Source organism: Aquila chrysaetos, chromosome Z, assembly GCF_900496995.4.
Source record: "Aquila chrysaetos chrysaetos chromosome Z, bAquChr1.4, whole genome shotgun sequence".
Classification (NCBI taxonomy): domain Eukaryota; kingdom Metazoa; phylum Chordata; class Aves; order Accipitriformes; family Accipitridae; genus Aquila; species Aquila chrysaetos.
The window spans coordinates 86604993-86622069 of record NC_044030.1 but is presented as its reverse complement, the minus strand read 5'-3'; the positions used below and the strand labels follow the sequence as shown (position 1 = coordinate 86622069).

General features: G+C 46.1%; 1 protein-coding gene across 4 annotated transcripts in view; it reads right to left on the bottom strand.

Moving 5' to 3' along the window:
* The window catches only part of RAB27B (RAB27B, member RAS oncogene family), a 55328-nt gene that overhangs the window by 22634 nt on the left and 15617 nt on the right, over positions 1-17077 (bottom strand). Inside the window, exon 1 of one of the 4 annotated variants that reach the window (XM_030005178.2) lies at positions 8125-8296. The exons of 1 other annotated variant lie outside the window; for it this stretch is intronic. The gene's annotated coding sequence lies outside the window, so the exon portion shown is untranslated. Of the gene's footprint in view, positions 1-2018; positions 2068-5312; positions 6426-8124; positions 8297-17077 lie in introns of those variants that run through there. 2 more of the 4 variants (XM_041120876.1, XM_030005176.2) reach the window with 2 other exon arrangements.

Genomic DNA, 17077 nt, shown 5'->3' with positions numbered 1-17077 from the left:
AAGAGCCCAGCAACAGCCTAATAGATCCAACAGCACCAAAAAAACTACAAACCAACCCCATTCAACTTTCTTTGGTGCACGGCACAAGCCATCATGTCTCGGGTCATGGAATGACGTTCCTAAGCACAGGCAAAGGTACTGGACCACATGATCATGACCTGCAGGATCCCCCAGAATGACTGTGGCACCATCCTTTCACCCCAGAGATTCCACTCCTGGTTCCCTTCAGGGTCAGCAATTGGATGCAGGTGACAAGGGCACTTACCACCAATGCATGGCATGCAGAGAGATGACCCCAATACCAACACATGGTTTAAAAATACTTTGTAAAAGTCCTGAGAGACAGGTGGGCATTAACCAAGTTTAGCACAGTACCACCAAGAAGACCCATTCTCATTCCCAAGCACTCCACAGATGTACCATTAACTTTCTGATAAACAAAGAGCTGCATGGAGACTTCTAATAAAGAAAAGAGGAGAGAGCTAGGCAAAGCTGATCTGTGGGAGGACAGGCTGCCTGCTACATTTCCTGTTAGAGTCACTTCTAGGAGATGAAAACCACCAACAGCAGCAGGTTCTTGTTGGAAATCAGAGTCACTATGTACAAGAGAGTTTTGAAATGCATTATTTCTAGCTCCATTTATCCTCCTAAAGAAATCATACAGGCTGCAGCAGAAAGACATCTCAAGATCGACCTGGATGTGGCTGGTCTTTGAAGTTCTTTAGCTACGTCCTTTCAACAGAAACGCAAAGCTCTGCCATGTGAACAGAAAGCCTCCCCTGGTCTTCTGCAGGAACATCAGCAAACTTCCTTTTCTTTCATCCTCAAGATTCTGGCTGGTATTAACTCTATCCCAGCCACAACCAGTACAGTGAAGAACTAAACTCTAGTCCCCTGTCACCCTCAAAACCCCACAACCTGTTACTCTTACTGTGGGACAACGTCTCTCGCTGATGGAGCATCCAAGAGAGAACCCCACACCAACCAGATTATAAACATCAAACTCGTTAACAGAGTCACATTAGACACCTCTTCCCTAGCAGAAGGAACATACAGGACCGTCTGCAATTCAAAGTGGAACAGACAGAGAATTATATTTAAGAGCGCATTATCAGAAAGTAGCCTCACAAGTCCCTTCCGAGTGGGAGAAAGAGACAGGATGTAGGAAAGATAAGATAAAACTCTGTCCAGTCATCCCAGCATCATGCTATAATTTGTCTGCAATCATCTGCCAAAAAAGCAGAGCCTCACAGCTGCCAAGTAAATGGCCCACAATGAGCCAAACATTTTCCCCCTCAAAAATCAAAAAACTCACTGGAGCTATGCTGAGATGAAATTAAAGCTGGCTTCACTGCTCAAAATCAGGCATACACAATAATTTCCATGCAGGAGCTGTGAGCAACAATACGTAACAAATGCAGCATTAGTGTGAAAGAAATGATCTTTCCTTATTTTCTTCCTTACAGTGGAAAACCCCAGAGGACCAGACGGGTGCTTTCTGGCACAGCTGCCTCGCAACATTTGAGCACAGACAGCTTCAGGCTTCAGCATGTAGAAGACTCTAGGCGAGCCACAGCCACATACTACTCTCTTTAGTAAACTAGGATACCCTTTTTAATAGAGAAAGAAATATATACAGAACATACTGCATTTTAGAAGTTCTTTAAGTATATGGACTTTCAGCTTTCACCCATGTGAGCACAGGCTGAACATAACTCCACAGGTAAGAAGGCGAGTTTGTTATCACACTCCTCACTGCTATGTGTGCCCTGCGAAGGAGCCATCAGGACTTCCACTTTAAATTCCCCTTCAACTCACAAGAAACCTGCAGTGAGCATTCAGACAAGCAAAACCAGTAAAATTTCCAAATACGGCTTTCTAAATAGATGGGTAAATACCAGACATTTCCTAAGCTAGAACCCATTCACATTGCCACACATCCCACAAGTATTATTCAGAATAAACCAAGCAGCATGCTCTCAGCTACCCACGTCCATCCCTGTTTTCTGTTCACATACCCACACCTTCTGGACTCCTTTTCTCACACTGCATACTTTGCTACCCCAAGTTGCACTTAAAGAGGGAAGAGCAGTGCTGAAGCCCTTCCCTTCCTGCCGACGTGGTGTCGCTGCCTAAAAACTCTTCTTGCTACATACACACACAACAAATACATATTTACATTTGTGTGGGCAAGGGAGAAGAGTGACTAATTCAGTCATTTTCAGTATTAATGAATATGAAAAATACATGCAATACAAAAAAGAAAAAAGGCAAAGACAAGGACCACACCCAACCATTACCAGAAGCTGTTATCACGACACTTGCCCAGTCCTTTTTTCCTCTAGGCCAAACACATAATACAAGGTGAGTCACAACACGAGCACCCATACACATTTTCCTCTATTTCACCATTTCAAAAACCTGCTCAGTAAGTACAGGAATTAGTTCTGGGTTGACCATGCCACAGTAGGCCTGTATTTAGCATGTAATCCAGTCTATCACACTTGATTGACTGCACAAATATAACTGTGCTACTGACCAGAAATTAATGATAATTTAGAAAATACCTGCAAAATACACAAGCCAGAAAAGGATTTTGCAAAAGGCAGCAGAATCCTGTCACTGTAAAATAACCCAGACAGCAAATACTCTAATCTTTCATTCACACTTCAAAAAGGAAAACAAGCACAGTCATTAACAACATTTACAGGAATGCATTTAAGAAGGAGGAAAGCCAGTGTGGGAAGTTTCAGTGGCTCATTAAAAAAAAAAATCTCATAAAATTTATATAAATCATGTAACTCCCTTTGAGGGAGTCCAAAAGTTGTACAAGGATTGGACATACACAGGGAAGTATCCCTCATTAAACAGGAGAGAAGAGGGATATCGGGACTGCTGTCACAAGTGCAGGGTCACTCCCCACCCTACCAACACAGCCCAACACGCCACAGATTCCAGGAGAGATGCCGAGTAGCTTCCTGCTGACTTGCTGTTCAAACCCTCCAAGTCTCTCCTGCTCTTTTGAAGGCAAGTCTGTGTGTCAGGGAAAAAAAAAAATTCTATGAAAATTTATGAGCTAATATAGTTATCTGAAAGACATGAAGTGGGCTAGACTTCCCTTTTAACTGCAGAAGTATGGTATCATTATCCATACTTCATCTCTCCCTGACCTTATCAAATTCATGTTTTGAATCCAAAACTCATCATAAATCTTTTGTAAAACTCCTTTGACAAAGCCCAGCCTTTGCCACCAAGCACATGACTGTTACACTGGTTTTCTGCAGATCTCTATTTAAATTTAGGAACCCTGATATGCTGATGAAGACTCCAAACTGGATGATTACATCTAAAAGACCTGAACGTTTGCCAGCTACTCATGTTTTTTATAACACTACCCTTCTTCCTGCATACATGAATCAATATGTGCAATGAACAGTTATCAACAGAGTAAAGAGCAAGGGGGGTAGAGGGAGGAAAGTCAACTCCACAGCTTAGAAAGCCTGTCCCGATAGTTGGGGCCGTCCTCCGACGGCATGAAACAGCATCGCTCCACTAACCAGTTATGCTGGTTTACAGTTAGTCAGCCCAAAGTCTGGCCAATACAGCTCAATTTTGTTAACATGGATGCTTTCTAATCTCCTTCCAACAATATTTTCGGAAGCAGCAGGGGAACACAGCGCTGACCACAATCAGCCAGGGGCCATCGTTAACCCTCTAATTGATCCCAGAATCAACCCAAACCTGTCTTTTGGAGCATCTCCATAGTGAAGTATCTAATGAAAAGTCTGAATCAAGATTAAGGCTAGGAGAATTTCTGGTTTGTGCTGTCTATAGATAATGGGCTGTATGTACAGTAATGGGAAAAAAAAACCAAAACCACAAAACCCCAGGAAACCCAGCCATATCAGTTTGGGAATGGACAGAAAGCAGCGAGTGGAGCTTACTGCTGGCTACAGCACCTGTTATAGCTCTGAAACACCGCGGCTACCATTCCTGTAAAGCTGACGGTCCTTCTAACAGCTATTCTCTTCCTAAAAAAAAAAAAAAAAAAAAGCAGCTTCCTTGGACTTCATGCACTTGCATCATTGTGCAAGTGGCCTGTACTCCCCTGCCTGCCTGAGGCTAGCAGGAACTAAGCACACAATGCTGTCCAAAGAATCGCCTGCTCAAGACTGCCCTGTTACGGATACCCACTACAGACACTGCCAACCTGACTTAGAATGCAATGCTCCCAGTCACTACTGGCCTCCTCCGGAGCAGGAGGGCAGCCACCAAGGGGAAGGGACCTGCTCTCTGCTGCTTCTGCTGGGCTTAAACTGCAGCCAGGAAGATCTCAGTCACACCTGACAAAGGAGTATCTCAGGTTTGTGAATAAAAAGCAAAGCTGCTATTACAGTAGTTTAAGCTATTGGCTGGCTGCACCCTAGACAGGTCTGTATTTCTATACGTTGCTGCTTCTCCCAAAATCTTTGGGCTAGGTTTTAAGTTCCTTTAATACCAAACCTCCACTAGGGTGGCAAACTCACTTTGCATATCCCAAGCCTGTGCAGGGGCTTACCTAGAAACACAGAGGCTTTTCTGTGGCTGAAGTGCAGCTTTACACGGTTCTCTCAAACCCTCAAGGGCCATGGACTGGCCCTGTCATTTGCACACTGAGTTCACACCTGAACCCAGGGAATGCTATAGAGGTAATTACATTTGATTGCACTTCATCAAAAGCCCTTCCACAATCCTCAAAGCAGTCTCCCTTTTGCTGTCAGACAGGTAAAGAAGATTTTTGGCATAACTGAAAAGTAATGCCTTTTGTTCCATATTGCTTACAACAGGCTCAGAAAGCTCTAACACTTTCAGTGTCCCTTTAAACAATCACTGCAATAATCATTAGCCACAATAGCAGCTACACCTCCCTCCATACGTTAAGGCAGATTTCCACTCCCTGTACCATTCTGTTTAAATAAAAATGTACAACAGTGATCAAAACGGTTTGGTTTGTCAAATAATCTGATCCCATTTATCGTGACTCTTTAAGGACTGCAAATTGTAAAGAAGGTTCCTTGAGATAGAAAGTCATTAGTTCTAACAAGCTAATGGCTATTACACATTTAAATCACTGCTTTTGAAACAGTAAATCATTTCTTCTCTCTACAGCAGACAATCTTATGTGAACACTAAAGCAATCTGATTATTCCATGAAAGGTTTTAGGAATTAAAGTCTATTGTACTGCTCAGGCACAAATTGGTTATCCCAGAAGTTTTAACCCCTTAAAGCTGCAGAGAGAACAGTTATTTCTCTCTTCCAGCTGAGGCTGTACCAGAGAGGAGAAAGGTCTTCTCACACCTGTCTTCTCGACTCCCCATGACAGTCCTCCTGGGATATTGCTCATGCCTGCGACCGTGCCGCTGCCAGCAAGCTTCCCAGGGTGTGCTTCTCCTCTCTGCACCAGTGGCCTTCTGCTCGCATCAGGACATGGCAGGCAGACACCAGGAACACCACCTCTGAAGTTCTCACAGCTGGTTCTCCTCCTATCTCTCAAGAAAGTGCCATACCTGCCGCACCCTGATTAATGCCAGCCCTGCCTGTCCTGCCAATGGTGCCGGGAGCGGACCCAGGCGTTTAGGGGCAGACGAGCAAATGAAAGGTTTTGAGGGCAAGAACAAGAAGTGAATTAGGAGCTGTCACAAGCAAGATTAGCAATGAGTTTTATAACTCTAACCTATGGGAATTAGCCAGTTCTTCAAGATTCAAAAGGAAACATACATCTTAAAGCTCCTTTCCTGATACGAAATGTCAAGATTACAGGGTCTACTCCCTATCAGTCACTCCAGAGAATTATCCACTGCCTGATAAACACGCTATGGTTTAGATCACAGAAACTGCCTATTTCCATGCTGTCTGGCCATTTCATACTGCTGCATTAACTACAACAGAGCACAGGGAATATTGCAGCAGGGAGCACTCAGCTGCAGGCACAGGGCCACACTTTATCTCAGCTGTTGGACACAGGTACCTCCACCCAGGCCAACAACCACACCTGGGGGTGGCAGGGAGGAAGGACCAATTGCCAGGCTCAAACTTTCCCAATGCCACACAAATCAAACCCAGACCTGCTGCATTATGCTACTGACCATGCTGCTTCCCCATGTCACATTTCAAAACACAAAACATAGACCTTCTGCTGAATTACTCTGGGCTATTTCGTTTCTCACAGAAAGAAAGAGCAAACCCAACGTTTTCGTGGGAACCAGTACAACTTACGCTTATAGTCACCTATGCAGCAGGTCTGAGACCAAATACCTGCCACAGGCTAACAGGAAAATCAGCTTGGAAAATTGAGGCTGCAGTGCATGAACAGTGAGAAAAGAACAGCTCCCAGGGAAAAAAAAAACCATCCAGTTCTCACAAATGCAAATTCAGACTTTCAGCAGGCAGGGCTTGCAGATATACAGGTAAGCAGCATACAACTGTATTTTGTGACACGCTCTCAAGGGCAATATATTTTCGAGATGCCATTATGCCAGCTTTAAACAGTGACAGCATGTATTTCAGTAATGACCAGGTTGTGATATGTCAGCCTTAGCAGTTTCTAGGCACGCTCTAAGGGAGCATGTTGCTACTCCCCAGTTCGCACATTTTAGCAGGCTGCAATATATTGCTGTTTCTTTGAAGGCAAAAATAAGCACCACACCATGAGAGCTGTCGCTTTTCTCTGCAGCTGTTCAAACTTCCCTAGCACCATGTTTTAACAGAGCTTTCCAACAACGCTGTGTGCAAAACTGCCAACAGTGCCTTCTTGCGCATTTACTTGTAACACCCCATCTTGAGAACTTCACACGCAGCCAAAACCCACCAGATTTGTTGAGAAGAGTTTTTCAGCATGGGAAAACTGTTTCTCCTTTGAGTCAAAGTCTGATTAAAGAACTGAAAGAGGAGTCACACTCTCTCTCACTGGTGTGAATTACCATAACTCCAAGACTCAGGCCTTTTTTCCCCCCATATGTCTGCAAGTATGCAATTCATTTTACCTTTGGCAATTTTTTTTTTTCACCTATAGCCCACGGCATAGAGCTACTTTAAAAGAACTTTTATAATAGAGCTCAGAAGAGGCAAACTATTTCTCTGCTACTTGGTGTACCTGACTTTCTCCTCCTGCCACAGCCACTCGCAAAGATGCTTCATTTAAACTCTGCAGAAGTTGCGCTTGGCTACAAACTTAAGGACCAAATCGGTTTCCACGATTCCTGCAAAGTGCATAGAACTGCATGAAAGCAGCCTCTCCACAATAATCTGATCTAATAAGGCTATTAGCCATACAATGGCATAACAATACTCTGCGTGGTATTTCTGAACCAGCTATTTTTTTTTTTTTTAAATGAAAAAGTGCATTCTGCTTCCATCTCAGCTGATCTTTTTATATACTCCATATCATACTCTCATCTCATTCCTCCACCCAAATTAAGGAGCGACAGCAGACACTGCGCCGTCAAAACGCGTCTGCTCACGGAGGAACTATTTCGGGGTAACTTATATTTGGACATCCTGGAATAAGACCGCCTCGTTGCGAATTCACTTTAGGCTTTTACAGGCATCATTCACTGACACGCATCATTCACTAGCTGCTTTATCCTGCCCTTCCCTTTCCGCCAGCCAGGTCTTCCACATTCACAAATCTGCCAGCTCAAAACGCAGGATATGCCAGGAACCTATACATCCCCAGATCCCCTCCGCGCGTCCCCCGCGCTGTCATGAGGGGAACACAGTCGCGATAGTCGGGGGTGGGACTCCCGCCTGTCGCCCCGCTCCGGCCCGCGGCCCGGGGCGGCTTCCAGCCGCCCCGGGCCGCGGGCCGGAGCGGGGCGACTGTCCGGGCTCCGCGCTCACCTTCACCGCACCATTTCGAAGCACCCCGCAACCGGCTCCCCATCCCCGGTCTCCATTTTACCCTCCCTCCACACACGAAGTCCCAGGGGCCGCCCCTAGCCGCCGGCCTGGCCCACCGCCTCGCCGGGCCGCGGGAAACGGCGGAGCCCGAGGGCCGGCAGCGACCGGCGGAGGCGGGAAGGGTCGCCCGCCCACCGCCACGTCCCGCTTTCCCCTCACACACGCTCTCCGCGGGCGGCAGAGACCTGTTCTCCGGGAGCTCCGCGCCGCCTGCGCCTCTTTCCCTCGCTGTCGGCGGCGAGAAGGGGGACGAGCGAGGCGCGGAGCACCTCCCTCTGCGGGAGCCCGGCGCCGAGGCTGGGGCTGAGGCGGAGGCGTCGCTGCCGGGGCCGGCGCACGGATGTGGGCGCTCGCCCCCGGGGCCGAGGCCGGCGGCTGCCGGCGGCGGCGGCGGGGCGGGGACGGGACGTGAAGGCGGGCAGGGGCCGGGTTCTCCTGAGGGGAAGCACCCTCCGCCGGTCCTACCTGCTGCTGGTGTCTCTGCGTGAGGCGCTGAAACCTGTGGTAGCGACGAGGAGGAGGAGGAGGAGATCAGCCTTCCCTCTGGGGAAGGTGCCCAGCCGGGGGGGGGAGCGGGTCAAGCCAAAGCCCTCAGAGAGCGGGAAGAAGGGGTCTGACGGCAGACCGCCCTCTTCCCTGATTTTTCCCTCAGGCGAACCGGTCCCTCTCCGGGGGAGGGTTTCCAGCTTTCCCCCTGAGGAAACCAGGGGCCTGAGCAGCGCCTTTGCTCCGAGGGAGAGTCCCTACCCCAAGCGGGACCCAGCCCTGCCTTACCTGGAGGGAGGAGAAGGGCAGGAGCCTGCCAGCCGAGTCCCACAGCCCGGCCAGTCCCAACTTGTGCCCTGCCATCGCTTTAATGGGCGTTCAGGTTTTACCAGCAGTTCTCCAGGGGAGCAGCCCCAGCTGAGCGCGGCTCCGGCACTGCAGGCCTGATGCGGAGCAAAGAGCAGCTGTAACCGATTACTTATCACCCCCCTGAGTCCTTAGGGGGAGAAGTTGAAAGGGCTTCTTTCCACAGCCTCGCTAGCTCAAGTTAACTCAAATTTTCTATTTAATCCACCTCCTAGTTCCCAAAACTCAACCCGAGGAGGCGGTCGGTCAGTCAGGTTGTGTTTCCGACCCCACCGCTATTCCAGTATCCCAGCACTGAGGATCGAGTGGTGCAGCTGCAAGAGTTCACCCAGCGCTAATCCGCTCGCTGATAACCCAATCACTCTGTGCTACTGGAAAAAAAAAAACAAAAACCAAGCCACCCCAGTATTTTGTAGCTAAAGCGCAGCTCTTTCCGAACCGCTTCAACACGACTGGAGTACCTTCAGTGAGCCCATGCAGCCCAACAGCGCGGTTATAATCGTTTCTGCTACAGGCTCGTCGTTACGTGAGGGTAACTCTTTACCTTAACTTGAAATGAATTTGATGTCTCCACCGCAGAGCACTCGAGAAGCCTCACAGGGCTGGGAGAGATGTGTTCTCTCTCTAGTACTGCGCATTGGTATTCATGTGGAAAACAATAACAACATTTGCACTACGCTGCTGGTAACTGGCACATAGTACTAGCACCGTTTGGCCCCAAAATATCTGCTTTAAAAATAAGAATGCAATAGGCAGGAGAGAGAGAGAGCTGAGTGAGAACAGCACAGAAAAATAAGGGCCGGCGTTACACTGTACACCTATTTTGGCAAGGTTATGGCACATTGGAAAGCCCTTGGCTGGCAGAGCTGCGTGTTCAGAGCGAGTTCTAATAATTTCACTCAAATCCTTGGACCTGTCATAGTTTCAGCAGAGTGGCCTGTGAAGTTATAATTCCTCTTTTATATGTCTTCTTTTGTGTGTGTGAAGTCATTGGTGAGATGTGATGGGGAATGCTGAGGTATCACACTGATAAAGTAGGTTGATAGACAGAACACATCATCGGGTGAGGAACAAAGAATGGGAGTTTGAGCTTCACACCCTACTTGAACAAATAGGAACCCTCTTTTTTTCTGTGTGTCCAGAGATACCTGCAAAACTGGGCTAGCTGCAGGTAACCTTTCATGATCCCAGGAGGACGATCCAGCTGCAGATCCTGTGCCCAGTCCCACCTTCTAGCGCTTATAGCCACTTAGAGGTCTGTTTACATGGTTTCTGCCCTTCCCTGGGGTTTGTTACTGGCAATGTTTCAAAACAGTGCTGTCACTACCATGAGAAAAAGAGTTTTTCCGAACAGATTTGTTCTTTGGGCTGCACAGCTTACAAATAAACCTTCTTACCTATGGCACACACATCCTTTTTTGAAAAACACTTTCCATGCAGCTCAGCTGGGAACAGCAGTCATTCAGTTTAAGATCAGTCAGACCGGTTGCCAGCGTTAGCTGCTGCAACACTCCTAAATGGGTTATCGCTGGTCTGTTTGCCCCTTTCCCTGCTGGTAAATGCCCAGTGCTCGTAGACAGAGGAGATCAAACTGTTGGCAAACATTTCTTTGAGGCCTCACAGCTCAGAACTTCGCACCCACACAGTATCTGACAAATTGGCTTGCAATCAGCAGTGATTCAGTTTGGCCACACAGGCAATTAGTAACTCTGCTGGTTGCCAGCTCTTTTTATATAACTGGAAATGTTTTGCTATGATGGACGGTTTCAGGCAGAAGCATTTCTCTGAAGCCCTTGCAGTTCCCAGATAAGTTTTCTCTTTATCTCCTCTAGGCTGCTAAATGTTAAATAAAACTATGGTAGTTGTGTTTCTTTTGGGTCCCTTAAATTAAAGGCAAATGTCTTAGTAACCTCAGTTTCCTGCTTATTCCTCTAACAATTAAAATTCAGTGTTACTCACAAGAACAGGAAATGTGCATGGACCCTGTTCTTTCCAGATAGAGAAATTTCATGTGAAGCAGCAGTGACTAAACAAATACTTTACAGAGTTATTAGAGAAAATCATACAAAATTCATAACGAAAGGGTGGTATTTCCTGATACACTTTTTTTTTTTTTTTTTTAAAGAGGGCTGGATCTGCTTTGGAAGTAGTAGCAGGATGTGGTATTCATGTTCCCTGTGACAAGCATATTTGCATTACCTGCAATATCACACCACAATGAAAGCAAATATGTTATCTCACCTGTTCTCCCTGTGCCCGCAGCTGGGAGCAAATACCAGCTGGCAGCTGCTGCCCAGCTCGGCATAGCTTCACTCTTCCCCAGCAATAAGGAAGAAGTTGCAGCCAACTCTCTCTCTCCCCCCTGTTTTCCCTTTAATTATCCCAGAAGGTTATTTCTTATTCAAATTTTTCTTTAAGGCCTGCTCTACTTGGGAAAAAAAAAAAAAATTTTAACTATGTTTAGCAAAACTGGTGTATGCCTTTAAGTAAGCTGTCTTAAACCAGTTCTTGTGGCTCAGTTGTGGTTTTTCACAAAGTATTAATAGCGTCATTTTTCATCTCACTAAAGCACGCTAAATTAATGTATATTCAACCTCATTAAACTGCTACAAACTTCTTATGCAAATGCATTCAATCTGCTTTAGTCTTGCTTAACTCACTCAGCGTGGGTCTGTAAGGACTGGGGCACGCTGCTCTCTTACAGTGGCCTAACAAGTCACACACATCAGGTAGGATTTCTGTCACTGGGGCATGCGATGTGACAAATATGTGACCTGTTGTGGGGAGCCTTAACACACGTAAGACTGCCCAGTGGCCCTCCAAAGGGTTGTCAGTAGCAATTAGTGATATTTAATGAAAGAAATCAGACACGACTATGTCTGAACTGAGCAATGACAAAGTGTGGCTAGCATATTTCATATCCTTTCTCATCCTGTCCTTGACCAATGTACTGCCTGAATTGCCAAGATTCTTTGAGGAGAAACTTTCTATGTGTTTTAAATAGTATCAAGCATGTGTCTTGGCCCTCTATGCAAAAAAACTCCGCCCAGACTAAACTCACACACAGTAGTATAAGCCATTTGTAAAAGGCTTATTTAGATTAGAACATAGAAACTAGATATATGACCAAGGTGAATCTGGAGCAAACAGTTGACTTAATTACATAAGGCCAGCAAGTTAATTAGATAAGACACGTATTGCAGATTTATTTTATGAGTAAGTCTCCTCTGTCTATCCTGCTTTCTCCCTTTCCTCCTCCACTCCTCTGCCACCCACATCCTCTCCCAGTTGTGCTGGGCATCCACGAATGGTTCAGGTCCCCAGGAGCTCCCGTCACCCCTTCCTCTGGTTCGTGTGCTTGCTGGATGTTGGATTAGACGATTGTTGTAGGTCCCTTCTAACTGAAATATTCTATTCTATTCTGATCTAGTCTGTTCTAGTCTAGTCTATGTCTGCACTCGTACTTGGAGACAGAGCTCACCTCTTGGTACTTGGCAGTGTAACTCCACTGAGCTCAACCAAACTTGATAAATTTATGCTGACAGGGTGTTTAATCCATTATATGTTTCCTAAACAATAATAATTCAGCAGGATATGCTGGTGTTTTCTGCACCGTGATTTGATAGCCAGGGGCTAATTAGTTAAGAATAAGAGGAATGAATAAGGTTGGTCAGAAACCACTATCCTCTTCTGCCCAAAATGATGTTGGAAAGAAAAGCCCTGATTATTTAGTTATTTACTGAAACTAAATTTTTTTATTAAAATACGTTTTTGATCTACAAGGTTGCCGCAGATTTTTTTCAGACCCAGAAAATGTTCTTTTCCTAAAAAAAGGACATTGTTAAGGCCAGCAGATAATGACCTTGGTCATTTCTGCCTAGTCAAAAATTCAACCTGCAATTGCAAGCGATTTGCATCTCTCTTTAAAATCAGATATGTTATTTAACTTCAAAATGCACCCATTTTTCCTAATTCCCTGTGTTACAATTCTTTAAATATGTGATGTGCCCAACAATTCAGAAACAAACCAGGATCATTTTGATGTTGCAAACACAGAGTATCAGCACCTAAATAACTGTGTGCATCTGCATTTATTTATTCATGGTGAAGAAAGCTGTATAATACAGCCGGTGTTGAACTTCATCAGTTCCTTGATTTTGACTTGGTCTCCCATGACTCTCGCTGCAGAAGCAGCAATTAGTAAGTGCTGGCCAGTTGGAAATGTAATAATGTTCTTTTTCAGTACCTGGGGCTGTTGTGATAGGAGAAAATGCACTAATTTGAAAAGACCTGTCTCATTATCTTAACTTCATTTGAGCTGATTTATAACAGCTTATCACACTGTGTCTGTGTGGGTTCCTTTTCGCTGTTTCCTCTGGACATTTTCGTATTATCTACAGAAACATTGCAAAAGCAGAACAAAACACAACAGAAAAATGTTTCATGTAGACCTAAACTGCATCTCTTTTGAGCAAGCTACTACCGTGTTTCAACAGAGCTAGCTGTGAATTTGCTTTAAAATTATGTGGAATCACTTCTATAAACTCAGGAAAACAGGCTGAAGGAAACCACCCAGCTTCGTGCAGTTCCCCCTCTCCCGCGGTGGTAGCTGTGGTCTCCCAAGGCACCAGTCGGTGTCATAACTGCAGGATTTTCTATTGATTCATGCACAAAGTTAATTAGCAACACAGGAAAGGAAGCTGCTCGTTTGCAGGGTGGATTTTCCAGGATGACGGGGAAGGCACAGCCTTGCTGTGCAGGCATGGGCTTGGGTCCCTGCTGCTCTGCCATCCTGGTCGGTGAGGCAGAGATCAACCCACGGGGCTAGAGGAGAGGCAAGGGGAAAGACTGGGATTGACCCCAGGAACTTGGATGATGATGTCGTGCACTTCTGCAGCAGAAGGAAGCAGTCCAAATATCATTGCCAAAATCTCTGCTGGAATAAGGGAGAAAAAGAAGCCTCTAGTAATCCTATGCAAAGATATGCACTGGTAAGAATGGGATAATTCAATTAAAAAGTGAGCCAGTGGAATGGCAGAAATACAGGCAAAAGCCCCATTTTCTGAACCAGTAGCTCAAAATTGTTTGCTCTAGTTCAAACAAAACATATTTGCTTGGATGAAGAGGTACTGATGATCAGGTAGATCAGGTCTATGCCCAGAACTACCAGACAAGGTGGCTGTAGAGATCTCTTCTGCCTGTCTTGCAAGTCCACAAGAATGACTCAATGAGGGTGACTTCACGAGTCAGTCACAGAGGCAGAGGACAGGAGTAGTTCAGGGATGTGGCACCACATCCTATACAATCTATTTGAGCCAACTGTCACCACCAGAAAACCCACCGAGGTAGCTTTGTGCAAGCCATCAGCTCCTTGAAGTATTTCCATATGCTCATACATCCCCCATCCAGAATATCAAACAGAAGATATTTTAGCTAGGAATCACATAAAAAAATCTTTCTTTGCACCAAAAGTGGCTCTTATTACATGCAGCATAGCAAGGGCTAAAAAGCTCTGAATGAAATTAATCTGTAGAACCTGGAAACAGAGTGCTTCTTAATGGGCTGAGCGAGCCTGATTTGCCGGGCGCTGGAAAATAGTGTGGAGTGCCAAGAATGAGGAGTGCTTTATCCCCGCTAAAAATTAATCTAACAAGATTTCCATAAAATTACGACTCACTGAGAAAAGCTTCTGGATGCGGTCTGGCTAATTAAACCCTGCGGAGGCAGCGTGTGGTCGGAGGGGTGTGTGGCCGCTGGCTGGGACGTGTGGGGAGCCCCTGGCAGTGCAGAGCCAGCATCTCCCAGTCGCTCCTCGCAGGCACCTCTCACTCCCCACCCTGCACCTTTCTCTTTAAAAACTGGGAAGATGTCGTGGTTTAACCCCAGCCAGCAGCTAAGCACCACCCAGCCACTCACTCACTTCCCCCCACCCTGTGGGATGGGGGAGAGAATCGGGGAAAAATAAGGGTAGAACTCGTGGGTTGAGATGAGAACAGTTTAATAGAACAGAAAGGGAGAAACTAACAGTGATAATAATAACAATATGAAAATAATAATAATAAAAAGATTGGGATATACAAAACAAGTGATGCACAATGCAATCGCTCACCACTTGCCAACCAATGCCCACTTAGTTCCCAAGCAGCGATCCTCCCCGGGCCAACTCCCCCCAGTTTAGATACTGGGCATGATGCCATATGGCACGGAATACCCCTGTGACCAGTTTGGGTCACTGCCCTGGCTGTGTCCCCCCCCAACTTGTTGTGCCCCTCCAGCCTTCTCGCTGGCTGGGCATGAGAAGCTGAAAAATCCTTGACTTAGTATAAACACTACTCAGCGACAACTGAAAACATCAGTGTGTTATCAACATTCTTCTCGTACTGAACCCAAAACACAGCACTGTACCAGCTACTAGGAAGAAAACTAACTCTATCCCAGCCGACACCAGGACAGAAGAATAAAATTAACACTTGAGCCAAGTGGGAAGCTGGAGCCAAGGGCTGTGCGTTGTCCCCCGGCGGGCAGGACGGCATTGCCTGGGGAATGGCTTTGGGCTGGCGGGGATGGCAGGGGTGACCTGTCTGCTGAAGCAGCATGTGGGGGAAAGATGCAAAACCCGATGGGGTCTAAACCACAGCCGCAGGCTGAGCTCGGGGAACTGAATTGCTCCCCCGCATCAGAGCAGGAGGGGAGCAATACAGAAATACATGGGAACATGCGTGCCATAGGTACTTCGCAAGCACTTCGTACCTAGTTTGGAGAAGGAACGGGTGATTTGGCCCAGAAGGAACAAATGTGGCCTAAGTGCTCCACAGCTTTGACGAGAAGTGGCTCTTCACCTTTAAATGGAAGCATATGACACGAAATAAGGATTCACCGCAGAGGCAATCAGCGGCGCAAATTCAAATCAGACTCATCAAGCCTTGTTAGCTCCTGCTCGGCATTGACCCAGTTGGGTCCCAGGTGGCTCCTGCAGAGCCACTCGTGTGTGGAGATGCTGCAGCCCAGGGGGGCTGCTGGCCTGGGCATCCAGATGAGCTTGAATAACTGCTCAGTGCTCCGGCGAGCGTGGGAGACATGCCGTGCTTGCTGTGCTGGGGCTGCCGGTTGGCCCTGCGCATGGTCGATCGCCACCCTGACCGTGCTCTAGGTGTAATAATCACAGCTTGCTCGAGATTCTCCCTAGGTTATTTAGTTATTCCCCCTCTAACTGTATGGGCTGTTATGCAAAGGACGTGAATGGGAGGAAATCGGGCTTTTTCACATCATTCCCCAGGCTCTGCAATGGTTGTGTTTCTCATTCTGCATTTTCCCGGCTATCCGAGGTCCCTCTGCTGTTGCAGCTGGAATGGTGTGCTCATATCAGGAGCACAGCACAAACCAGTTGGCCTCGATTTTGTGGGTAAACAAAATATCCCTCCGGTCTGAAAATATTGCTGGTTTTCCCTTGGTGTGACGCTGCCCTGAGAGCACTTGTGGGCATTTATTCCCCACGAGCAGAGCAACAAGAGCAGGGGGGTACCGAGCCTCCGACAGTGTCTGCTCTTGGGGAGCAACTGGGGAATACGAACCTTGAAATACTCTGAGATTGTCAGCTGAAACCTGCTTTAAAATATTTTAGCATCTGTCCAAGCCATTTATTAGTTATTTCCTATCTCTCTGTCTTCCTCTTCTTTTGTTTTTTGATTTGCAGGTTTCGTGTATCAGTGTTTTCACTGCCAGTACCTGGAGCACAAACAGCATGCAAGGCTTTACACAGGGAGATCCTGTTCTCTTTACAAAGCTAATATCTTTTATTTTCCATGGAAACAATCCGTCAAGATTTTATCATCTCGATGAGTAGTGAAAGGCTTGCTCGGCGCAGCTTAAGCCTCCTTTCTGCAAGAACTCGCAACTATAGATGCACAATTTTCTTCTTGTTTCTGATGTCTTCACAGTTTTGCACACACCAATTTTTACCAGTAAAAGTTTCTTTTTGTTTCTCTTTTGCTTTGGGGAGCTAATTCTTAGTGTTATATCTTACAAGAAGAGAATTGTGCAGATAGTTTTTCTTAAAATACAAGGTAATGTCTTGAGATGACTATGAACAAGAAAATAGTCTTTAATATTAATTTTTAAATTGAAATTTCAACGCTCTCTTTTTTTTTTAATTTTGCTTCACTATTTGCGATCATTAAGGAGCCACATGAATGTTCATGGAAAAGAAATGTAAAGCTCAAACACTCGAAATACTGACTACTTGTGAATTTTGAATTCTGTGTTGAATTGTGACAAGTTCCCACTCAA